At 43.9% G+C, this 18,215-nt stretch overlaps 1 long non-coding RNA gene across 3 annotated transcripts; it reads left to right on the plus strand.

Moving 5' to 3' along the window:
- The first annotated feature begins 7,148 nt into the window (after positions 1-7,148).
- Positions 7,149-17,831, plus strand: LOC106586572 (uncharacterized). 3 transcript variants are annotated; one of them, XR_006762009.1, is made up of 3 exons: positions 7,149-7,229; positions 7,421-7,518; positions 16,933-17,831. It is a non-coding gene; the product is annotated as an uncharacterized lncRNA (long non-coding RNA). The 3 variants fall into 3 exon arrangements; XR_001324219.2 differs by lacking the exon at positions 7,149-7,229 and adding an exon at positions 12,833-12,918 and having other exon boundaries at positions 7,378-7,518; XR_006762010.1 differs by lacking the exon at positions 7,149-7,229 and having other exon boundaries at positions 7,378-7,518.
- The last annotated feature ends 384 nt before the right edge of the window (positions 17,832-18,215 follow it).

The raw sequence follows: 18,215 nt of genomic DNA on the forward strand, positions 1-18,215 counted from the left end.
GGGCACCCCTACAATTAACACATACCATTACTTAATCCAATACTACACATTTCCTTTTCTCATGCCCTTCTGCACATTTCTCACACCTTGGAACCTCCCTCTTACAAACTGCAGCCACTTGCGCATAGGCTTGACACCTGTAACAACAATGTATTTGGCACAAAATCTTGTACAGGATAACTTATACTGTATATCCTAACATCACTTTGTTAGGCAAAGACTCAACATCAAAACTCAAAAGAACAGACAATGGCTTTTCTGTTTCACCACTCACGCCACCATGTTTGCGTCGCACCAAATGACGAGCATCACAAACCCCGGGAATCTTCCCCTTCAGTTGGTAAACTTTCACATTTACCGCTACCCCAGTAATCACTCCTTTCAATGGTGCCCTTTTCTTGAGAGCAAAACAATTCACATCTCTTGTCCACCTTCGTGTAACACAGAGCGCCTGCTCCCTCTGACCAGCAGAAACACAAACAATTATTTAGAGACCACTTTTGGTTACTACCTTCACTGATTTCACAGCACCCGACTCTGTTTTCACCCACCCTGAAACCACAAATGGATCAGCCAAAAGGCAAGGGTCACCTTTTTCCAAAAACTTCACTCCTACTATCAAACTCATCTTTATCCTGACCCTCGGCGCAAGCCTCAGGCTCTGAGAACTTCAGCACACCTACCCACTCCGATACCTCACCCTCATTCACTTCCATTTCTCCTCCTGTCTTTGATCCAGCTTACAGATCACTCTGCTTACCCTTTCTACCATTCGTCTTTAACAAACAATCTCCCTTTGTAAAATCTATTGGTCGCTAAATCTGGAGAATTTACGGACAATGTAAAAAACTGTTGGTCACTAAATCTGTGTAGAAGGACCAAGTAAAAACGGTTGGCTGGTATGCCCACACCGGACTGAGCGGTCGGCTGTGAATGCCCTCACCCGCAATATACTTATAAGTGACTGGTTCGGATCTGTCCTCTATAGTGCTGTCTGGTTAGAACAGGATGTTGAGGCCCATCACGGTACTCTTGATAGTCACCACCACACACACAAGCAGACACAGCTGTTTCCATTTGAAGAGGATTACATGGTTTTGGTAATCGGAATGACTTGGAATCTTAGTGTTGTGGATAAATAAGACAAAAAAGAACACATGTAAACAGTATTAGCTTTTGTATTTATTTAATTTATTCACCTTCACAGATTTCACAGCACCCAACTCGGTTTTCACCCACCCTGAACCTATTGTAAAAAACGTAATTGTAAATAACAATTTGTTCTTAACTGACTTGCATAGTTAAATAAAGGTTAACTAGGCAAGTCAGTTAAGAACAAATCCTTATTTACAATAACGGCCTACCAAAAGAAAAAAGGGTTCCTGCGTGGACAGGGGCTGGGATTAAAAATAAAAATAAATTCAATAAAACTATAGGACAAAACACACATCGCGACAAGAGAGACGACACAACACTGCATAAAGAGAGACCTAAGACAACATTAGCTAAGGGTTATAACTATACAATATACATATACACCACCGTTCAAAAGTTTGGGGTCACTTAAAAATGTTCTTGTTTTTGAAAGAAAAGCTAGTTTTTTGTCCATTAAAATAACATAAAATTGATCAGAAATACAGTGTAGACATTGTTAATGTTGTAAATTATTATTGTAGCTGGAAACGGCAGATTTTTTATGGAATATCTACATTGGAGTACAGAGGCCCATTATCAGCAACCATCACTCCTGTGTTCCAATGGCACGTTGTGTTAGCTAATCCAAGTTGATCATTTTAAAAGGCTAATTGATCATTAGAAAACCCATTTTGCAATTATGTTAGCACAGCTGAAAACTGCTATGCTGATTAAAGAAGCAATAAAACTGGCCTTCTTTAGACTAGTTGAGTATCTGGAGCATCAGCATTTGTGGGTTCGATTAAAGGCTCAAAATGGCCAGAAACAAAGCACTTTCTTCAGAAACTCGTCAGTCTATTCTTGTTCTGAGAAATGAAGACTATTCCTTGTGAGAAAAGACCAACAAACTGAAGATCTCGTACAATGCTGTTTACTACTCCCTTCACAGAACAGTGCAAACTGGCTCTAAGCAGAATGAAACTTTTAACCTAGCGGGGCAGTAGCCTGACGACCCATCTGGGATAGGTACTGAGGGCCGACAAATGCTGGAAACAGACCAAGTGCAACTGGAGACGAATGACCTAGTGCTAGGGACTAAGGGAAGAAGTCTGAGAACCTAGCACAGGTACAGTGACGGAAAAAAGTATTTGATCCCCTGCTGATTTTGTACGTTTGCCCACTGACAAAGAAATGATCAGTCTATAATTTTAATAGTAGGTTTATTTGAACAGTGAGAGACAGAATAACAACAAAAATATCCAGAAAAAAACGCATGTCAAAAATGTTATAAATTGAATTGCATTTGCATTATCAGCTCATTGTTATGGATGTATCCAAATTATTTTCAATAGAAAACAGCTACTTTGCTGTCATTCTGGCTGCAGAGGTTATGACAGTGTTAGCCATAGCTAATTGGCTAGCTAGCAAGCAAGGAACAAGAATATTGCTAGTGAGTATGGCAACGGAACATAAAGAACGAATGACTAGGTCGCATCCATAAATATCAAACTAGTCTCCAACAACCAAAAGATGAGAAAGTTTTTTTGTCACGTTCTGACCAGTAAAGGGGTTATTTGTTATTGTAGTTTGGTCAGGATGTGGCAGGGGGGTATTTGTTTTATGTGGTTCGGGGTTTGTTAGTATATGTGTTTATGTAGAGTGGTGTTTGGTTAGAGTATTCCGGGGTTTTTGAGTTATGTTCTTTATTTCGTATTTCTATGTTGTGTATTTCTTTGTTGGCCTGGTATGGCTCTCAATCAGGAACAGCTGTACATCATTGTTGCTGATTGAGAGTCATACTTAGGTAGCCTGTTTTCACCTGTCCCTTTGTGGGAAGTTGTGGTTGCATAGCTGTGTGTTTTAGCCTGCAATCCTGTTCGTTCAATCGTTTTCTTGTTTTGTTTGTGTTCAATAAAAGTCATTATGAGCACTCAACCCGCTGTGCCTTGGTCCACTACGTACGACGACCGTTACATTTTTGCTTATAAAAATGAAAATATCAAACACAAAATTAATTATACCTGTAAATGTGTGCTTTCATACTGATTTTTTTTTTACAACTGTGGTATAACGGGCATAAACACATCCATTCTGTACATTAACTTGGAAAAATATATAGTTGAAGTCAGAAGTTTACATACACTAAGGTTGGAGTCATTAAAACTCGTTTTTCAACCACTCCACAAATTTCTTGTTAACAAACTACAGTTTTGGCAAGTCGGTTAGAACATCTACTTTGTGCATGACACAAGTAATTTTTCCAACAATTGTTTACAGACAGATTATTTCACTTATAATTCACTGTATCACAATTCCAGTGGGTCAGAAGTTTACATACACTAAGTTGACTGTAACTTTAAACAGCTTGGAAAATTCCAGAAAAAAGTATGTCATGGCTTTAGAAGCTTCGGATAGGCTAACTGACATCATTTGAGTCAATTGGAGGTGTATATGTGTATGTATTTCAAGGCCTACCTTCAAACGCAGTGCCTCTTTGATTGACATCATGGGAAAATCAAAAGAAATCAGCCAAGACCACAGAATAAAAATTGTAGACCTCCACGAATCTGGTTCATCCTTGGGAGCAATTTCCAAATGCCTGAAGGTACCACATTCATGTGTACAAACATTAGTGCGCAAGTATAAACATCATGGGACCACGCAACCGTCATACCGCTCAGGAAGGAAGTTGAATTCCGTCTCCTAGAGATGAACATACTTTGGTGTGAAAGTGCGAATCAATCCCAGAAAAACAGCAAAGGACCTTGTGAAGATGCTGGCGAAAACAGGTACAAAAATATCTATATCCACAGTAAAATAAGTTGTATATCGACATAACCTGAAAGGCCGCTCAGCAAGGAAGAATCCACTGCTCCATAACCACCATAAAAAATCCAGACTACGGTTTGCAACTGCACATTGGAACAGAGATCGTACTTTTTGGAGAAATGTCCTCTGGTCTGATGAAACAAAAATAGAACTGTTTGGCCATAATGACCATCGTTATGTTTGGAGGAAAAAGCCGAAGAACACCATCCCAACCGTGAAGCACGTGGGTGGCAGCATCATGTTGTGGGGGTGATTTGCTGCAGGAGGGACTGGTGCACTTCACAAAATAGATGGCATCAGGAGGTAGGAAAATGATGTTGATATATTGAAGCAACATCTCAAGACATCAGTCAGGAAGTTAAAGCTTGGTGGCAAATTGGTCTTCCAAATGAACAATGACCCCAAGCATACTTCCAAAGTTGTGGAAAAATGGCTTAAGGACAACAAAGTCAAGGTATTTGAGTGGCCATCACAAAGCCCTGACCTCAATCCTATAGAAAATCTGTGGGCAGAATTGAAAAAGTGTGTGCGAGCAAGGAGGCCTACAAACCTGACTCAGTTACACCAGCTCTATTAGGAAGAATTTGCCAAAATTCACCCAACTTACTGTGGGAAGCTTGTGGAAGGCTACCCAAAGCGTTTGTGTCACGTCCTGACCGGTATAGGGGTTATTTGTTATTGTAGTTTGGTCAGGACGTGGCAGAGGGTATTTGTTTTATGTGGTTTGGGGTGGTTGGTGGTTTAGAAGGGTGTTTGATTTATTATTTCCGGGTTTTGGGCTATGTTATATGTTTTGTATTTCTATGTTCATTCTCGTATTAGTATTTCTTTGTTTAGGTCATTGGGTGTTGGACTCTCAATTGGAGGCAGGTGTTTCCTAGTTGCCTCTGATTGAGAGTCCTATATATAGGTTTGTGTTGGTAGTTTGTGGGAGATTGTGCTTGGTATAGCTTTGTTGCCTTACCGGCATGTTATTAGTCATTGTGTCAGTATTTATTTTGGTTTTTCCTTCTTTGCCAATTTAATAAAAGAAGATGAGTGCACATAACCCTGCTGCGTTTTGGTCTGACAATGATTTTTCTTTATCATCTGACGAAGAAGAATGTGACAGTTTTACCCAAGTTAAACAATTTATAGGCAATGCTACCAAATACTAATTGAGTGCATGTAAACTTCTGACCCACTGGGAATGTCACGAAAAAAATAAAAGCTGAAATTAATCATTCTCTTTACTATTATTCTGACATTTCACATTATTAAAATAAAGTGGTGATCCTAACTGACGTAAGACATGGATTTTCTTCTAGGATTAAATGTCAGGAATTGTGAAAAACTGAGTTTAAACGTATTTGGCTAAAGTGTATGTAAATTTCTGACTTCAACTGGGGACTTGGCTCCGTCTTTTCCTGCTGCGCCGTCCATTATTTCTAAGGTAATGTACAGAACGTCAATGTTTATCCCTTACTTAAAGGCCTGCATTTTAACTACTATGTACAGTACTTACTGATGACAAAAAATGCCATGCTGCATTGATGCTAGGCTAAACCAAAACACTGAGGTTTCATGAGGAACACAGTTAAGTTGTGGATCACATGGCAGCTGTTAGTGGAGGTTCTGTTCCCAGTTGATTACTACTAGCCACACTCTTGATGTTATGATTCCTCTCATAATTTCTCCCTGTATGAACACTACATAAAACTGCATAATATGAAGTAATGCATTTTGGAGCAGCTGCAAGAAGTACCATCAGCCAGAGGCGTGCCTAGTTATCACTAACAAGGTTCTTCAGTTTGTACCTAATTAATTAGCTAATACCTGGGCTCCCTTGAGTTGACAAACCCCCTCCATCATGACAATGCGGAGTCCATGAGTGTCACGGCTGTCTAGGACCGGTGGAGATGTGGAATCAGGAGCAGGAGACAGAGGGCCGGAGCAACAGTGTTTTAATGATAAATGCAAAACGCAATAGCCGTAGGGCACAGGGCGCGTGACTAAGTCCGCCAGGGGAAAACACATTCCCAAAAATAAACACTCTGGAAAAAGCGCACGGGGCGCAGCCCGGCAATACAATGGACAATAACCAGCTAAAAAGAACAGCTTCACTCGCAACTGTCTAGAGTAGACAATAAACAATCCCGCACGAGAACCCCAACTGAAAATACACACTAAATAACCCCCCACTAATTTCAGACACAAAACAGGTGCGGGATAGACAGACAAAACCAAAAGACACAGAAACAACGATCGGTGGTAGCTAATAGGCCGGCGACGACGACCGCCGAGCGCCGCCCGACCGAGGAGGGGCGCCACCTTCGTTAGATACTGTGACAATGAGAAGGGAACAAAAAACTGAAACGATGGCCAGAACTGGGTACAGCTGTGGTGGAGGAGGGGCTAAGCCGAGGTTTATAATATCACAGAGAATACTCCGTTAGATGGTTGGAGAATGTGCAGAAATTGAATTCTGCCCACTACCAGTGCTGTGAGATGAATAGATGACAGAAAACTGTGGTTATTTGCACCAGTACCATACAAGTCCAAAAGCAGCAGAAACAATCAGACATGGGAAGAAGATGACAACAAGTAGAACTCAACAGGCAGCAGAGGTCTCTGTGAGGAGAGAGGGGATACAGTTACTATAAGAAACATGTTAGATTTAAACCTATACCACAGACATATGAATACGGGCCTAATCTAATCGAAGCAATCGTCATAGTTCTTATTCAGGCACTTTCCCGCAGAAATGGACATGAGACAAAGACTAATGCAGTACGATAATGTGCATCATGACAGTCTTAGTTTGGTTACACCTTCCTTTACAATGGGGAATGAAGCCATACACCTGATACTAATACACGCAGGACACAACGCTACATAACATTTCTCACATTTCTGTACTTTAAAAATTCAGTGTAAGTGTAGCAGTGTGACGTTGTTCCCCTAGATTATGCACCAAGTTGCACACAAGGACCAGTTCAAATAGGCCCGGTCAAGAGGGGATGTTAATAATTTGATAATAATAATAATCCAGTGTGTTTTTTATTTAATTACAGCTGCATAGCTAATGTTATTTTTGGTGTGCAAACACTTTTTCATATCTATATTGTAAATACACTTGATTGTAAAAGTTTTGTATATTTTGGTTTGGTCCATCGTGGGCTATCTGTGTTACTATACCCTCCTATCGTTCTCTCTTGCCTGACCTTCAGCTAGCGAGGTGCCTGCGTCAAGGGCTAACATATTGTGCATTGTCTCTTCGTGCGCAGGTATGTCTTTTATTTTGTCCGAATTACGTTGTATATCATTTTGCTTGTATTGTCTGCTGTTGGCACTGAATGTCGCAGCACCTGTTACTTCTTTTTGATCGCTCTCTTGCCTGACCTTCAGCTAGCGAGGTGCCTGAGAGCTGTGACTGCGCCAAGGCCTAACATATTGTGCATTGTCTCTTCGTGCGCAGGGCAAATAAAAATCCAACAAGCAGACCTACAGTTGTGGCAGTGTCCTCATTAAATTACACAACGCAGAACGAACCACTCTACATAAGCAACGTGTTGAGTAAGTGCCTGTGTGTGTGTGTTTCAGATGCATCTCACAAGAGGATGTGTGTACATAAAGGGAGCCAGTTGTTCGTCTGTAGGGGTTGGAGGCCTCACAGACATAGAGACCATTCAGCTCAGAGCTGAGAATGAGGAGGTGCAGTGTGTCTCCCTCTGCTCTCTCTGAATACCCAGGCCATGGCTGGGCCACTCTGGGAGAGAGAGAGGAGGAGAAGGTCTGAGTGTGTGTGTGTCAGTATATGGTGGAGTTGTGTACATACAGTTTCAATGCTTTATTTATTACCCTTCGGCACCAGCTTTTTGGTATTTTCCCCGATGATGTATGGTACACTCCTCGCATCTTGCGACTTACTTATGAAAATTTACTCTAACCTCAACACCTACAAGGTCTGTAAAACAAATTAATCCAGGTTCGGGCCCTACCAATAAGCGGAATTTGGTAGTGCATCAGCCGTTTTGTTATGTCAGTCACTGACAGTCACTCAATTAGCCCATGTCAGCTAACATGTTTTAGCTGGCTAGACTAACTTACCTAGCAATCTATCTAAACCTTGTAGTAATCATGGCCAAAGGGTCCCAGGGGCCCTCACCTCCAGGGGGCCCCTATTGAATTTGTTAGTCACTCTTACCCAGATATCGTATGAACATGGCCTTAGTCATGGCAAAATATTCAGAATTGCATGAAAATAGATTAAAAACCGCAACATTTTCCATCGGCCCTATGGCAATATGTGTACAAATGCAGGAAATTAGCTTTAAAACTGCATATGTTTCACTCCACCCCATGGCAATATGAGTATAATTGCATTAAAAATATATTTAAAGCTGTAAAGTTTTCTCTACTCATCGCAAAATGTATAGAATTGCAGGAAATTCACTTTAACATTATACTTTTTTCTCTCCGACACCAAGAGGAGGGCACTAAAATATTCTGCCCTTGAGATGGGGGGGCCAGTCGGTAGTTAAGCAGATAGGTAAAGGCATGATTTGACTACCAGCATAATTCAACATCTGTCCGTAACTGCTCCAGGATAATGTTTCCTGCATGAGGTGGATCTGAGAGAGCGAGAGAGAGACAGCGAGGTGGTTACTGTTACTGCAGCTATAGAACGTAAGTAGGCCTAAGTTCACACCCATTCCTGGACAGATACACTACATGACCAAAGTATGTGGACACCTACTTGTCGAACATCTAATTCCAAAATCATTGGCATTACTTTGGAGTTGGTCTCCCCTTTGCTGCTATCACAACCTCCACTCTTCTGGGAAGGCTTTCCAGTAAATGTTGGAACATTCCGCGGGAACTTGCTTCCATTCAGCCACAAGTGCGTTAGTGAGGTTGTGCACTGATGTTGGGTGATTAGGCCTGGCTCGCAGTCGGTATTACAATTCATCCCAAAGGTGTTTGAATTGGTTGAGGTCAGGACTCTGTGCAGGCCAGTCAAGTTCTTCCACATCGATCTCAACAAACCATTTCTGTATCGACCTCGCTTTGTGCACGGGGGCATTGTCTTGCTGAAACAGGAAAGGGCCTTCCCCAAACTGTTGCCACAAAAATGAATGCACAGAATCGTCTAGATGCTGTAGCGTTAAGATTTCCCTTCACTGGAACTAAGGGGACTTGCCCAAACCATGAAAAATCCCCAGACCATTATTCCTCCTCCAAACTTTACAAATGGTACTACGCATTGGGGCAGGTATCGTTCTCCTTGCATTCGCCAAACCAAGATTAGTCTGTAGGACTGCCAAATGGTGAAGGGTGATTCATCATTCCAGAGAACGCGTTTCCACTGCTCCACAGCCCAATGGCGGCAAGCTTTACACCACTCCAGCCAACGCTTGCCATTGCGCATGGTGATATTAGGCTTTTGTGCGGCTACTCGGCCATGGAAACCCATTTCATGAGGCAGTTTGGAACTCAGTGTGAGTGTCCACCTGAGGGCAGAGAAGGAGGGGAGCGACTTCTCCAACTTTGGCAGGGTGCACAGACCGCTGTGGAGTACGCCCTCACCTTCCGGACTGTGGCAGCCTCCAGCAGATAGAATGAGCCGGCACGTTGCACCTTATTCAGAAGAGGACTGTGCGAAGAGGTCCAGATGGAGTTGACGTGTCAGGAAGACAACATTTCTTTGGACGCGCTCATAGCGATGGCCATCCGTCTGGATAATCTTCTTCGAGAGCGCCGGCACCCCCCTCGTCTCTCGCCTAACTCCTTTGGCCGCCCTGAAACAGAGCCTGAACCCATGGAGTTAGGTGCCACACACCTCACCGCAGCAGAGCAACGTCACCGGAGACAGCTGGGGTTCTGTTTCTATTGTGGTCAGGAGGGGCACCAGCTTCAGCGGTGTCAAGTGCGCTCCAACCCGGAGTCCACGAGGACAGAGGGACGGCCACGTGATCATCTGTCTCCGAGTTACATTTGAGTATTCCATCATCATCACTTTCCGCCAAACCCTTTCTGGTTTCCATTTCACTGGCTGGCTGTCCCTCATGTGTTGTCTTTATACCAGGATCACCAGGAGGTTTTCTCCAAGACCCGCACCACCTGTCTCCCTCCTCATCGCCCCTGGGACTGTGCTATGAAACTGCTTGCAGGCACTGTGTCTCCACGCAGCCGCATCTACCCTCTGTCGGATGCTGAAACCAAGGCTATGGGGGAGTACATCCAGGAGGCTCTCCAACAAGATTTCATTCGCACGTCCACCTCCTCTGCGTCGGCAGGCTTTTTCTTCATCGCCAAATGGACGGAGGTCTACGCCCGTGTATCCACTACGTAGGCCTCAATTCCATCACCACCAAGTACCACTACCCTCTCCTGTTGGTGCCGGCCAGTACAGTTCCACGGGGCCCGTTTTTATACAAAATAGGACCTGCAGAGTGCCTACAATCTTATCCGCATCTGGGAGGGGGATGAATGGAAAATGGCATTCAGCACAATGTCTGGCCACTATGAATACTTGGTGATGCCTTATGGATTAGCCAATTCTCTGTCAGTGTTCCAGGCACTAGTCTCAACGTCAACAGTGAAGAGGCGACTCCGGGATGCTGGCCTTCTAGGCAGAGTTGCAAAGAAAAAGCCGTATCTTAGACTGGCCAATAAAAATAAAAGATGAACCTCTTAGTGACCCCTTAACATGCGAATCCCGTTAGCGGGATCGATTTGACAACAGCCAGTGAAATAGCAGAGCGCCAAATTCAAAACGACAAAAATATCATAATCACACACAAGTATGCTACACCATTTTAAAGATAAGATTCTCGTTAATGCAACCGCTGTGTCAGATTTCAAAAAAGCTTCACGGCGAAAGCACACGTTTGCAATAATCAACAGCAGCAAGCCAAACAGAAATCCGCCATCTTGGAATCAAGAAAACTCAGAAATAGTATTATAAATATTCACTTACCTTTGATGATCTTCATCAGAATGCACTCCCAGGAATCCCAGTTCAACAATAAATGTTTGTTTTGTTCGATAAACTTCATCCTTATGTCCAAATACCTCCATTTTGTTTGTGTGTTAGGTTCACTATTCCAGGCATGCGCTTGCTAACTCCAGACGAAAAGTCAAAGAAAGTTATACTACAGTTATAGAATCATGTCAAACGATGTATAGAATCAATCTTTAGGTTGTTTTTAACATAAATCTTCAATAAAATTCCAACCGGACGATTCCCTTCTCTTTAGAAATGAAGATGGAGTAGGCTCGCTCCCAAGGCTTAACTCGTGCCTTATTCTGGGACACCTGTTTCCAGAAGCTCTTGTTGGCTCCCTGCTCACAGTAAAAGCCTGAAACAACGTTCTAAAGACTGTTGACATCTAGTGGAAGCCTTAGGAAGTGCAACATGACCCCGTTAACACTACAAATTAAATTGGGATTCACTTAAACTACAAGCCTCAGATTTCCCACTTCCTGGTTGGGTTTTTGCCTGCCATATGAGTCCTGTTATACTCACAGACATCATTCAGACAGTTTTAGAAACTTCAGAGTGTTTTTTATCCAAATCTACTAATAATATGCATATCCTACCTTCTATGTCTGAGTACCAGGCAGTTTAATTTGGACACGTTTTTCATCCGGACGTGAAAATACTGCCCCCTATCCCTAAGAAGTTTTAAGATTGGCAAAAGAACACAGACACTGGACAGAGGAACTCTGCCTAGAAGGCCAGCATCCCGGAGTCGCCTCTTCAATGTTGATGTTGAGACAGGTGTTTTGCGGGTACTATTTCATGAAGCTGCCAGTTGAGGACTTGTGAGGCGTTTGTTTCTCAAACTAGACACTCTAATGTACTTGTCCTCTTGCTCAGTTGTGCACAGGGGCCTCCCACTCCTCTTTCTATTCTGGTTAGAGCCTGTTTGCGCTGTTCTGTGAAGGGAGTAGTACACAGCATTATACGAGATCTTCAGTTTCTTGGCAATTTCTTACAAGAAATAGCCTTCATTCCTCAGAGCAAGAATAGCATAACGAGTTCAGAAAAAAGGTATTTGTTTCTGGCCATTTTGAGCCTGTTATCAAACCCACAAAAGCACAACATTGTAAGAGCTTTCATTGTCTGTTTATATGCCCCCTTTATTTATCCTATGGTTCTGACTTGTTGTACAGGGAGTACACTGTAAGAATGGCCCATGTTCTGAATTCTGTCGCTGTACATTTCAAAAGTCTGAACACTGCTGTTGGGACAGCTTTATGTAGGCCCTAACAGTTTGTGGGCACCGTTTGTCACCGTTATAGTGCAATTAATGCATTGTTTAGTGTTGTGTTCTGTAGTGGCTTTGCTGGCATGCATCCCACTTTTTTTTGCCCAACCAAGATTTACATGCTAAAATCGCCACTGAGAAAGACTTAGTGGTATAGAGAGGCCTGGGAAAGAGTTAAAAGAGTCCATGTGTCAAACTGTTAATGAAATGTGCAAACAGAAAATCTGAAATTTGCCTGTATTTCATAAAATAAATCACCATTTATTAAAGACATAAATTGTTATCATTATTTCCAGTATTCACAGTAGTACAACTGCGCTACTGCTAAAAAAATAACTACTGAACTGAGGTCTGACACAACTGAACAATTCACAGCTATAGAACCATGTGAGTTGGGTTTAAGCACTTTCTGCCATCCCATAGAGGACATAATTACGAATTTATAAAGGTTTTATATAACATGTTCACATTACTGTAGTTGTCTTTCACTCATGTTGTTACTCATAATAGACAAGTCTCTCATGATAAATTAACTTTTCCTGTTATTAAGGTTGCGATTTTAACTATACCTATCGTTTTATGTCTATTTCTGTTCTCTGCTACTGCACGGCAAGCGGTACCGATGCACCAAGTCAAGAACCAACAGGAAACTGACCAGCTTCTACCCACAAGCCATAAGAAAGCTAAATAGTTAGTCCAGGTAGCTATTTGGTTAAATATTTAACTATCTGCATTGACCCTTTTTGCACTAACTTTTTTAAGTCATCAAATCAAACTGTATTTTTCACATGCACCGAATACAACAAGTGTAGACTTTACCGTGAAATGCTTACTTACAACTTACAAGCCCTTAACCAACAGTGCAGTTCAAGAAGAGTTTATGAAAATATTTACCAAATAGACTAAAATAAAAAGTAATAATAAAAAGCAACACAATAAGAAAAACAATAACGAGGCTATATACAGGAGGCACCGGTACCGAGTCAGTGTGCAGGGGTACAGGCTAGTTGAGGTCATTTGTACATTTACATTTAAGTCATTTAGCAGACGCTCTTATCCAGAGCGACTTACAAATTGGTGCATTCACCTTATGATAGCCAGTGGAACAACCACTTTACAATAGTGCATCAAAATCTTTTTAGGGGGGGGGGGGGGTTAGAAGGATTACTTTATCCTATCCTAGGTATTCCTTAAAGAGGTGGGGTTTCAGGTGTCTCCGGAAGGTGGTGATTGACTCCGCTGTCCTGGCGTCGTGAGGGAGCTTGTTCCACCATTGGGGTGCCTGAGCAGCGAACAGTTTTGACTGGGCTGAGCGGGAACTGTGCTTCCTCAGAGGTAGGGGGGCCAGCAGGCCAGAGGTGGATGAACGCAGTGCCCTTGTTTGGGTGTAGGGCCTGATCAGAGCCTGAAGGTATGGAGGTGCCGTTACCTTCACAGCTCCGTAGGCAATCACCATGGTCTTGTAGCGGATGCGAGCTTCAACTGGAAGCCAGTGGAGAGAGCGGAGGAGCGGGGTGGCGTGAGAGAACTTGGGAAGGTTGAACACCAGACGGGCTGCGGCGTTCTGGATGAGTTGTAGGGGTTTAATGGCACAGGCAGGGAGCCCAGCCAACAGCGAGTTGCAGTAATCCAGACGGGAGATGACAAGTGCCTGGATTAGGACCTGCGCCGCTTCCTGTGTGAGGCAGGGTCGTACTCTGCGAATATTGTAGAGCATGAACCTACAGGATCGGGTCACCGCCTTGATGTTAGTGGAGAACGACAGGGTGTAGTCCAGGATCACGCCAAGGTTCTTAGCACTCTGGGAGGAGGACACAAGGGAGTTGTCAACCGTGATGGCGAGATCATGGAACGGGCAGTCCTTCCCCGGGAGGAAGAGCAGCTCTGTCTTGCCGAGGTTCAGCTTGAGCTGGTGATCCGTCATCCACACTGATATGTCTGACAGACATGCAGAGATGCGATTCGCCGCCTGGTTATCAGAAGGGGGAAAGGAGAAGATTAATTGTGTGTCGTCTGCATAGCAATGATAGGAGAGACCATGTGAGGATATGACAGAGCCAAGTGACTTGGTGTATAGCGAGAATAGGAGAGGGCCTAGAACAGAGCCCTGGGGGACACCAGTGGTGAGAGCGCATGGTGCAGAGACAGATTCTCGCCACGCCACCTGGTAGGAGCGACCTGTCAGGTAGGACGCAATCCAAGCGTGGGCCGCGCCGGAGATGCCCAACTCGGAGAGGGTGGAGAGGAGGATCTGATGGTTCACAGTATCAAAGGCAGCAGATAGGTCTAGAAGGATGAGAGCAGAGGAGAGAGAGTTAGCTTTAGCAGTGCGGAGAGCCTCCGTGACACAGAGAAGAGCAGTCTCAGTTGAATGCCCAGTCTTGAAACCTGACTGATTAGGATCAAGAAGGTCATTCTGAGAGAGATAGCAGGAGAGCTGGCCAAGGACGGCACGTTCAAGAGTTTTGGAGAGAAAAGAAAGAAGGGATACTGGTCTGTAGTTGTTGACATCGGAGGGATCGAGTGTAGGTTTTTTCAGAAGGGGTGCAACTCTCGCTCTCTTGAAGACGGAAGGGACGTAGCCAGCGGTCAAGGATGAGTTGATGAGCGAGGTGAGGAAGGGGAGAAGGTCTCCGGAAATGGTCTGGAGAAGAGAGGAGGGGATAGGGTCAAGTGGGCAGGTTGTTGGGCGGCCGGCTGTCACAAGACGCGAGATTTCATCTGGAGAGAGAGGGGAGAAAGAGGTCAAAGCACAGGGTAGGGCAGTGTGAGCAGGACCAGCGGTGTCGTTTGACTTAGCAAACGAGGATCGGATATCGTCAACCTTCTTTTCAAAATGGTTGACGAAGTCATCCGCAGAGAGGGAGGAGGGGGGGAGGGGAGGAGGATTCAGGAGGGAGGAGAAGGTAGCAAAGAGCTTCCTAGGGTTAGAGGCAGATGCTTGGAATTTAGAGTGGTAGAAAGTGGCTTTAGCAGCAGAGACAGAAGAGGAGAATGTAGAGAGGAGGGAGTGAAAGGATGCCAGGTCCGCAGGGAGGCGAGTTTTCCTCCATTTCCGCTCGGCTGCCCGGAGCCCTGTTCTGTGAGCTCGTAGTGAGTCGTCGAGCCACGGAGCAGGAGGGGAGGACCGAGCCGGCCTGGAGGATAGGGGACAGAGAAAATCAAAGGATGCAGAAAGGGAGGAGAGGAGGGTTGAGGAGGCAGAATCAGGAGATAGGTTGGAGAAGGTTTGAGCAGAGGGAAGAGATGATAGGATGGAAGAGGAGAGAGTAGCGGGAGAGAGAGAGCGAAGGTTGGGACGGCGCAATACCATCCGAGTAGGGGCAGAGTGAGAAGTGTTGGATGAGAGCAAGAGGGAAAAGGATACAAGGTAGTGGTCAGAGATTTGGAGGGGAGTTGCAATGAGATTAGTGGAAGAACAGCATCTAGTAAAGATGAGGTCAAGTGTATTGCCTGCCTTGTGAGTAGGGGGGGAAGGTGAGAGGGTGAGGTCAAAAGAGGAGAGGAGTGGAAAGAAGGAGGCAGAGAGGAATGAGTCAAAGGTAGACGTGGGGAGGTTAAAGTCACCCAGAACTGTGAGAGGTGAGCCATCCTCAGGAAAGGAACTTATCAAGGCGTCAAGCTCATTGATGAACTCTCCAAGGGAACCTGGATAAATGATAAGGATGTTAAGCTTGAAAGGGCTGGTAACTGTGACAGCATGGAATTCAAATGAGGAGATAGACAGATGGGTCAGGGGAGAAAGAGAGAATGTCCACTTGGGAGAGATGAGGATTCCAGTGCCACCACCCCGCTGGCTCGATGCTCTAGGGGTATGCGAGAACACGTGGGCAGACGAAGAGAGAGCAGTAGGAGTAGCAGTGTTATCTGTGGTAATCCATGTTTCCGTCAGCGCCAGGAAGTCTAGGGACTGGAGGGTAGCATAGGCTGAGATGAACTCAGCCTTGTTGGCTGCAGACCGGCAGTTCCAGAGGCTGCCGGAGACCTGGAACTCCACGTGGGTCGTGCGCGCTGGGACCACCAGGTTAGAGTGGCAGCGGCCACGTGGTGTGAAGCGTTTGTATGGCCTGTGCAGAGAGGAGAGAACAGGGATAGACAGACACATAGTTGACAAGCTACAGAAGTGTTGTTTCTTGTATTATTGTCTCTTGTGTCTTTGTACATGTAGGTGGGGGTGAAGTGACTATGCATAGATAATAAACAGCAAGTAGCAGCAGTGTACAAAAGGCTATTGAGGAGCCTTTTGGTCCTAGACTTGGTGCTCCGGTACCGCTTGCCGTGCGATAGCAGAGAAAACAGTCTATAACTTGGGTGACTGGAGTCTCTGACAATTTTATGGGCTTTCCTCTGACACCGCCTATTATATAGGTCCTGGATGGCAGGAAGCTTGGCCCCAGTGATGTACTGGGCCGTTCGCACATACGCTGATGCTACTGTTTACTATCTGTCACTTTATTCCTAGTTATATGTACGTATCTAACTAAATTACCTTGTACCCCTACACATCGAGACTGTACTGATACCCTTTTATCGTTACTCATTATATATCTATTATTACTTGTATTATTACTTGTTTTTACTTTTCAATTATTTCTCTATTTTCTTTCTCTCTGCATTGCTAGGAAGGACCTGTAAGTAAGCATTGTTAGTCCACACCTGTTGTTTGCGAAGCATGTGACTAATAACATTTTATTTCAATTTTATTTTATTTCAGGTCCTGGATACATAGCTTGTTGATGAGAAAGGTCGAAGGAGAATGACAAGAATCGTGCAAGCTAACAGGCGGGCCGCAAACAGGCAAATAACGGCGCAGTAGAACAATGGTGTGCAGAACAGCATCACGCAACATACAACTTGTTGGTTCCACTCCTATCAGTCAAAGACTACAAGAAGTGGCTTCAGTGCATGTGATCACCAACACTGGACAACTGAGGGTGGAAAAGCATTGCCTGTTCCGACGAATCCCGTTTCAGTCAGGATTTGCCATAAGCATTATGAGTCCATGGTCCCATCCGGCCTAGTGTCAACTGTACAGGCTGGTGGCGGTGGTGTAATGGTGTGGTAAATGTTTTCCTGGCACACTTTATGTCCCATGATACCAATTGAGCAACGTTTGAACGCCACACCTTGTAGAATCCATGCCCCGAATAATTCACACTGTTCTGGAGGAAAAGGGGGGTACGACCCAGTACTAGATGGGTGCACCTAATAAACTGGCCACTATATTTTCCCCATAGAACAACTTTAGGACTTGTTGGGCTGCCAGGAGTTGTTTGCTGTTACTGTGTGTATGTTTAAACAGCCCTTGTCAAAATGGAAGAAAACTGCTTTGACGTTTTTCAAGGCAAGACCCAATTTCCAGGTTTTGAAAACATGATTTTGTCATGGCATGTTGAATGATCTAAAGAGAATTCGTCAGCATTTGTTAGGATACAGAGACATAATTTTGACTTTCATAATTGCTTGTTCATTGATTCAACTTATTTTGTACAAAGTTAATTTCATATCCATGTTGTTATTTTCCAGTCACAGTATGTGTAGAAATTGGAATGAATTGTCAAGTGAGTCTCTGCACTTACTATACAATACTATACAAATAAAAAGTAAACTGTTCTCTCTACTCTTTATTTTGGGGTATTTCATTTTTGTAATATTTTTGTTGTATTTGATGTGAACTACATCTTGTAACTTTTTTAGACTAAGATAAAGCAGAGATTTAGATTCATTGCCCTTGTATCGTGTAAGTGTAAGTGTTATTCTAACTGGTTGACTTGATACTGGGTCAGGGTTGAGGGTTTCACCTCACTCCCAATGTAACGGTTGTCGTCTGGAAAGGAGGACCAAAACGCAGTGGATTGTATACTCATCTTCTTTTAGTAGGCGAAAGAAGGGAAACCAAACAAACACGTATACAAAAATGATGAACAACGAAAATACAGTCTTGTCAGGCATAGACACGCAAAACAAGAAACAATCTCCCACAACACTACACCAAAC

This window comes from Salmo salar, chromosome ssa25 (genome assembly GCF_905237065.1).
Source record: "Salmo salar chromosome ssa25, Ssal_v3.1, whole genome shotgun sequence".
NCBI lineage: Eukaryota > Metazoa > Chordata > Actinopteri > Salmoniformes > Salmonidae > Salmo > Salmo salar.